This window comes from Peromyscus maniculatus, chromosome 10 (genome assembly GCF_049852395.1).
Source record: "Peromyscus maniculatus bairdii isolate BWxNUB_F1_BW_parent chromosome 10, HU_Pman_BW_mat_3.1, whole genome shotgun sequence".
In the NCBI taxonomy this organism is placed as follows: domain Eukaryota; kingdom Metazoa; phylum Chordata; class Mammalia; order Rodentia; family Cricetidae; genus Peromyscus; species Peromyscus maniculatus.
In genome coordinates this window covers 60,115,555-60,123,533 of record NC_134861.1, presented here as the reverse complement: position 1 = coordinate 60,123,533, position 7,979 = coordinate 60,115,555, and the positions used below count along the sequence as shown (strand labels likewise).

Below are 7,979 nucleotides of genomic sequence, written 5' to 3'. Positions count from 1 at the left end.
CTGCCGTCTTCAAGGGAGAGAGTTAAGGGACAAGAACGTGGAAGGGCGTGCTGTAGGTGACCAGGGTCTAGAGGTATAGGAAGAGAGACCAGGATCACAGGAGTGTACCATCACAACCTGACTTTTTTCATTTGTTTAATAGGATGATTCTAGAAGGCTGGAGGACGTTAGGGCCGGAGGCAGAACTGACTTCTGACACATGGTAGCCCTACCTCAGCTACTTTCATCCTGTTTTAGGGTGAGGAAATTCATGCTTCAGGGGTGCTAGGTGCTCCATCCGAGGTCACACAACTGGGAAGTGCAAGTCCTCAGATTTGAACCCAAGTACCTCTGGTTCCCAGGCAAGAACTTCCCTCACTCTTCTATGCAGTGCTAGTCCTGAACATTGAGAGAGAAAGACCAGTTCCACAAGTTTTGAGCCAAATTTGAAGTGAGATTCAATTGAATCCTGGCCAGGATGATGGACTCTGGCCAGGTCCATTCCAGGGTTCCCAGAAAATGGCAAAGAGTTACACTTTGCAGAGGCTTAAGAAGGCAATCCCATAAGGCCACCATTTTTCTCATCGGGTCCCATCGGGGCAAGCATATATCCCGACATACTTCCTGCCTATGTCCCGGATGTGACCAAGCACATCTGGTGCAGCTGGGTCAAACAAGCTTGTTTAGGGGCGTGAAAACATGAATAATAGCCTCCAGCATTTCAGGAAGTATCTGTCCTCGGTCAAGGGACTTACATGTTAGAGGTGGTTTTTGTTTGTTTGTTTTGTTTTGTTTGTTTCATGGACCTCTTAGGCACAGTAATTAAAACTTAAAACATAATTTGGACTCTCATAACTTCCTTCCTTGTAGCATGTATAGGATCTGTAACATCTTCAAATCTAATAGCGATTGTTAGGAGGAAGGCCTGAGCAGCAGGCAAGACTGGCACCCAAAACCACACCATTGGAAGGCACACAAAGATCTCCCGAACTTGGTCTGGGCTGGGAAATTGTGGCATACGGCAGGGAAGGCCACGGAGGCCCAGAGAGGACATTTTATGAAGCTGTGAAGGTGAAGTCTGGATTTTGTGGGAGAACCCGAGATGTTGGAGATGCCAGAGCCATGGGATACCTGCCAAGGAAAGCTGTATCTAGGAGTGGAATCAGTCCAAGAGAAAGAATTGTGTTGTAGTCAACAAAGCTAGAAGGACTAGGAGATATGAAGAGTCATCTACGCCTGTAGAGGGAAGTTTCTCAGTCCACCTAGCCCTGCGGTCTGGACGAATCTTTCCTACCCAAGCTCTTACAGCCACTTATAAAATAATCACTCAGAGGCTTTTATTAATTACAAGCTGTATGGCCTAATGGCTCAGGCTTCTTGCTTGCTTGCTCTTACAACATAACTCAGCCCATTTCTATTGATCTATATGTTGCCACGTGGCTGTGCTGTTACTGGTCTATTGGCATCGTGTTGCTCCTTTGGCGGCAGCTGGCGTCTCTCTTGACTCTGCCTTCTCTCTGTATCCCAGCTTAGATTTTCCCACCTGGCTGTAAGCTTTCTTGCCATTGGCCAAAACAGCTTTATTTATTACCCAACCGGAGCCACACGTATTCACAGCATACAGAAAGTCATCCCACAGCAGACGCCCTTTGAAATTGGACATACTACTTCTTGATTTGGAGTTTGCCCTGCTGGATTTCAGTCTTGCTTTGGTTCAGTATTTTGCCATTATACCTCATTTCTTCCCCTTTGGAACAGCAATGTGTATTCAGTGCCGTTGTATGTTGGAAGTATGCAATTTGCGTTTTGAATTTGATTTTACAGAAGGTTACGATTAAGAGATTGCTTTGAGTCTTAGAAGAGAATTGAACTTTTGAACAGTGTTGAGACTGGGAAAAACTGTGGGGACTTTTGGACCTGGGCTGAATGCACTTTGCATTATGATATGGTTGCATGTCTGTAAGGGCCAGGGAGTGGAACGGGGTGGGTGGGATAAAAATGGCTTCCACAGGCCCGTGTTTGAATGCTTGGTCTCTAGTTGATGAAACTGTTTTGGGAAGGATTAGGAAGTGTGGCCTTGTTAGAGGAGGCTTTGAAGTTTCAAAAGCCCATGCCCAGGCCCAATCTTTCTCTCTCTGTCTCTGTCTTTCTCTCTCCCTTCTGCCTGTGGATCAGATATGAGCTCTCAGCTAATGCTCCAGCACCATATCTGTCTGTCTGTTGTCATGAACTCACTCTCTGAAACTGTAAGTAAGTCCCTCATTAACTGATTTCGTCTGTAAGTTTTTTGGCCATGATGTTTTCTACATAGCAATAGGAAAGTAATTAAGATAATTACTCACAGAAAATTTCAGGGATACATGGGCTTCAGGCTTCTCTTTCTAAATGTATTTATGCCTTTCAGGACTAGTTCAGGTAGATGTGGGGCCTGGAACCATATCCCAAAAATACCCAAACAGTGTGATCTTTACTGAATATCCCAGGGATACTGAAATTTGGTTATCAGGAGCTATATATAACTTTAAAAATATTCCAAGACAAGTGTCTTGTTCCACATGTTCTAATGTCCAAGGTGAACTAATGTTCTGACGTTAACAATTCTTTATGTCCTTTCTCACTTTCTCTTCCTCAGCTCTCCTTCCCACGTCCCCTTCACACACACTGAGGCCAGATAGCGAGTGCTTCCCACTGGAATGGTGACTGACCTTGTTGGCTTGACTTGGTCTAGGTTTTGTACAGATGACCACAGACACAGTGAGTTGATTTGTGCAGCAACCTTGACATGCCTAGAAGATAACATTTCACAGACTCCTTCCACATGCTCCAACCCTTACCTTACATTCTTTCTTCTCCCTTTTCCCTGGAGTTCCCTGAGACTCATGGTGTGTGTGTGTGTGTGTGTGTGTGTGTGTGTGTGTGTGAGAGAGAGAGAGAGAGAGAGAGAGAGAGAGAGAGAGAGAAGAGAGAGAGAGAGAGAGAGAGAGAGAGAGAGAGAGAGAGAGAGAGAGAGAGAGAGAGGTAGTTGATAGCTGTCTGTCCCATTTAGGGCTGAGCATTCAACAGACATTCATTTTCTCAGCACTTGGACCAGTTATGAACATCTGTATTAATTCCTACTCACTGCAGAAAGAAGCTTTTCTGGCCAGGGTGGAGCCACCATAATCTGTGGGTGTAAATATAAATATTTAGAAGGCAGTTTGACAACATGTCCATTTATCAAAACAAGAGCAATAGGTTCCTTCCCAGGGCCTATGACCTCCAGAGCCATGGGCTTCTGGCCAGGTTTAAAGCACTGGCATGAATTCTCCTCTGTAGAGCAAGCCTCAGATCCAATCACCCAGTGGCTGGTTACCTCTATAACCTCCAAGCCACTACTGTACCAGTGGGCACTTAGGTATTACAGCATTCAGGATCTCCCACTGGGTGAGACCACTGAGGCCTCTTTTATTCCTTCAGCAGGCTGGGTAGCGCCTTCCAGCACTATGAAAACCAGCTGTCATAGAGGAACTTTACAGGTTAATTTCGGCTCGATGTCTCGGTCCTGTAAGCTGAGGGCCTCACACATACCAAGGACCTTACATATAGCGTTCATTCTTCCTGAAATCCGAGCTGGAAGAGAACTTCTAATCAGGAGTCTTGCCTCTTTTCAGATGCCTCCAGTGCTTTAAGATAGCCCTGGGAGGATGTAGCAAGGCTAGGTAACGCTGCAGCCTCCACCTCTGTTCCACCTGAACAGCTCTATCTGTCCTCTCTGTTGAGCTCAGAGTGCTTCTAACAAAAAGAAGGGGAAGGTACATGCTGTCAAGTGGAGTTTAAAAGCCACCCGCCTACTCAAAATTAGCTTTAAAGAATGACTTATCCTTTCGAGCATCCTCATCTTACAAATAAGGAAGCTGACAGGAGCAAAGCTCTGACGACTTCATCAAGCGGTAGCCGACAGCTGAGTTCCGCGTCACCCTCCCTCCCCGTTCCCGCCACAGCGTTGGCAGACGCGGCAACTGATGCTCGGCCTGCCCAGGTTATGAAAGAGGGGATTTTTTTGAGGCATTCCTTCTCTGCAAGACAGGAATTCTCTGGGCTAGCAAACCATCTAGGAGTCTCACGGAAGGAATGCCATGGGGCTCTACCCCCCAGCCATAGAGAGAAAAAAAAAATAGTACAATATAATTGAAAACCACGGAGGTCTGTGACTTCAGGGTTGGCTTGACCAGCGGTCTCAGTCTGTAACCTCTATTGCCCCCCATGGGCCACCGTAACAGTCCAGTTCCCACGGGGTTGTTACTACGGGAAAGAGAATCCCGAAAGCATCTTGACCGTCGCTTTGATTGGGGCCGCTCCAGCCAGGGGCTGCAGCCAGCTGATTTATTTCCAGGCGCAGCTGCCGTGGGTCCTTGCTGCCTGCCCAGTGCCCTCTTCATCCTGTTTGTGCTCACTCGGTTTTAGAAGGTCCTTTAGTTGTGTCAGGCCATCTAGTGTTTGAGTTCCTTTTTCTTCTACCTCCTTTTCTGCCCAAGTAATGGCCTGTCTAGGGTCCCATGCTACGCCTCTTCAGCGGCGCTATCTGGCTATCTGTGACATTGTCTAACTCTAAAGGCTGGGTGGGATTGGTCAATGATTGCAGGATCACTCTCAGATAAGTCTCTTCCTCTTTTTTTTGGGGGGGGGGTCGGTTTTCTAGACAAGGCTTAACTGTGCAGGCCTGGCTGTCCTGGAACTCATTATGTAGACCAGGCTGGCCTGGAACGCAGAGAGATCTCCCTGCTTCTGCTTCCTAATCAACCCTAACCCAAGTGCTGGGATTAAAGCCATGGATCACCACTGCCTGGCTTGTTCCTCTTTTCTAAACAAGGTTTTGTTTATCTGTCTTATAGCCAAAGCTCATCTGGAATTCACTCTGTAACCCACACTGGCCTTGAACTCACGATTCTCTTGTCTCAGTCTCCCAAGCATGAGCAATACAACTGTGACTCCTCCTGGTAAGATGGAATTCTATATCTCCATGGGATCGCTGAAGCGTCCTGAGTGGGGATGACAGTGATATGTGGGGCAAGCACTCTAGTGAGCTGGCGTTGCCTGGAGAGACGCATGCCCCACAATGGCCTGCTTCAAGCACTGGGCACGCTGCCCCTCTACTGCCCCATCCAGGAGTTGGGGAACTGGGCCCAGCACTCTAGACTGTGTCGACCCTGCACTTTCTATCTTGTCTGAATAGCAGGAAATCTTTTAAGCCAAAATGACCTGCATCTTTGTGTCTAAGGATAATGAAAAGAGATAAGGCAGGGTGGGAGGAAGGAGCTGGAAGGCCGACATTCAGGAGGGAGACAGTCCCAGGGCCTGAGAGGGGCCCTCCAGAAGATGAAGCAGTGGAGAGTCTTGCCTCTTGACAGCTTTCTTGCCGGGAGGATGAGGGGAAGGAGACAGATGAGGCTCCTGGAGAACCTTGAGGAAAATCTATTCACCACACTGTCCAGTAAGAATTTCATTTGCAGAAGTCAAGCAAATCAATCAAAAGAAATGAAATCATTTAACCAAGCAGTTTTACAGCAGCGGATGTGTTTTCTGTGCTGTTATTTAATGTGACAGTGAAAATGAAAGCGAGCTGATTGTCTAGGGCAGAGAAACAAGGTCCGATAAATAAGAGAACAGCACAAGGAAATCTATAGATCCGTCCGTGGTCAGAATGGAGACTCCGCTATTGTGTGGTCAACACAGTAATCCCTAGTGGCTGACTCCTAGCTATTGAAATTTACATTGGAAGTGTGCTTGGAGGAAATCCAGTGAAGGGAAGTACAGAGGAGGCTGTGGGTGGAGGGGACGGCAGGAAGAATCTGGGGTCCTCTGGTGGGCCTTGGGGACAAAGGAGAAGCAGAAAGGACTTGAAGGGAGTTTGAATTTTAGACCATCTGGGGCCATAGGGAAAAGGGCACCTGCTTCTACTAAGTGCGAGCGCTGACCTTGAACCATGCTGAGAAAAACCCCAGTGAAGTCTAGGGGGCGCTCTCTACTCCGTGGCCGGATCTCCAGTTACAAGTGGCTCATTGCATACCTCCGCTGGCTCCTAAGTAACACACACCATGGAGTAGAGTAACCATTCCGGTTGTCCAGCTGTTTCTCAGATGCCACATCATGAAGCCACGCTTCTTGAGAATCACTTCTGGTACGTTTCCTCTCTGAATTGATTTTACAGTTACAACATTTTATCTAGACCATTTCCTGTTTCTTTCTAGCTTGGAGATGGGTAGCAGTTCTTGCCATTTCCTTCCCATGCGCTGTTCTACTAAACACCGGGAGCTTCTACCAGAGAGTCTGTGTCTTCGGCCACTTTGTGATGTCTGCACATGCATATGTGCTCTAATATGCATTGTATACACCATGCTGTACGTTCTGTTTGTACTTCTATTGAACACTTAAACTACTGAATCTGTGCCCGTTAAAAACCCTATAATAGCTCAGAAGTATGCATGAGTTGGTGTGAATGTGGGTGTGGTCTACACAGTCACCGAATAACAAGCCATTTACCGTATGCCACGCCCCGTGGGAGATGAAAGCCCAAACACACAGTCCTATTTGCCAAGCGTATCACAATCAAATGGACAGAAGCTTTGATCATTTCCAGGTAAGTCTCAAATTAGCAAAACAATGGACTTTAAAAATATATTTTAGAGCCAGCAGCATTGAAGTCAAACCTTTTTGTCTTTATAGAAAGTTCTGTGGTTGCTGTAAGTAAAGCCTCCCTTCCACAGATGTGTCGTGCATCCTGGGTACAGCTCTAGGTGGAATAATTTATTAGTAGAGTTAAATTTACCAGAACATTTGTGAGGGTTTAGTTTTCTGCTATGTGACAGACTAGCCCAGACCAGGCAACTGAGAAGTGAAATTGAGTTCTCACAGTTGTTGTTAGATTATTAAAAGGCAGCTGTGGAGAGATCGAAGGCAGAGAGGAAGAGATCTGATCTGATCTGATTTTAGGTGGGACCATATTAATTCACGGCGAGAGGGTGTCTTTGTCACCCACATGCATGGGTGGCCAAACTGCCTACAGAGGAAATAAATGGGTTGTGGCCCCTTATAGGGGCAGAAAAGACTTTCATAGTCTGCAAGGGAGGCTGGGAAGTGTAGTCTTTCAGCAGGAAGCTATCAGTTGTAGAGGTGAGAAGTCCAAGGCTGAAGGCTGCATGCATCTGTCCCAACAGAAACACATACCAGAAGCTAAGATGTATAGGGCCCTTTATCTTCTTATAAAGCCACGAGTCCTAACACAAGGGTCCCACCCCTGTGATTTCATCTGAGCCCAATTGCATTTCCAAGAGCCTCATGCCACAAATATCACCCATCATATGAACTGCAGGGTTTTCTACAGCATGAGCATTGGAGAACACTATTCAAGCCACGGTATACGGTTCCCCGAGTGAGGAACTAGAGTTAAGAAGCAAGATAAGACATAGTTCAGTTTCTCGGGACACTGGATATCTGGTAGGAGGGCAAGCTGCAAACACAGGACTCCCAGCAGGCATGATGGTGCAGAATAGGCCCCGCAGGCTTCATAGACAATAGCCGTCTGCCACATACTGTGTATGTGATACCCTGTTTCTGATGCTGTACCGATGATCTTGGCAGTGGGACCAGGATTCGCCTCACTAATGTTCTCCTGCCTCAGGGTGTGGAGTAGTGGTTCCAGTGTGCTAGGGTTCCAGGGCCCCAACAAGGCCGAAGGGCTGAGCACAGCAGGACTTCATGTGTGGGCTGCTGCACACGCCATCCTGCCCTGTTTTCTTATAGTCTTTATGGGAAACCAGGAAGGGCAGCTTGGTTTTCCTCCTTGGATACAGCTGTTGAGACCCATCCTGGCTCACTATGCCCCTGGGAGGGGGCCAAGAAACCCATTAAGGGCTTCCAGGTGTCTTTAGGATAAAATTCAACCTTCCTTCAAGGCTGGCCCTGATCTCTCTCTCTTTGTCTTCCCCCAGCTGCCCCTTCCATGGCTCTCTTGGGCAGCAGCC

At 47.3% G+C, this 7,979-nt stretch overlaps 1 long non-coding RNA gene across 1 annotated transcript; it reads left to right on the top strand.

The window, feature by feature from the left end:
• The first annotated feature begins 1,714 nt into the window (after positions 1-1,714).
• Positions 1,715-7,639, top strand: LOC143267614 (uncharacterized). The gene is made up of 3 exons (XR_013042915.1): positions 1,715-2,733; positions 6,207-6,595; positions 7,328-7,639. It is a non-coding gene; the product is annotated as an uncharacterized LOC143267614 (long non-coding RNA).
• The last annotated feature ends 340 nt before the right edge of the window (positions 7,640-7,979 follow it).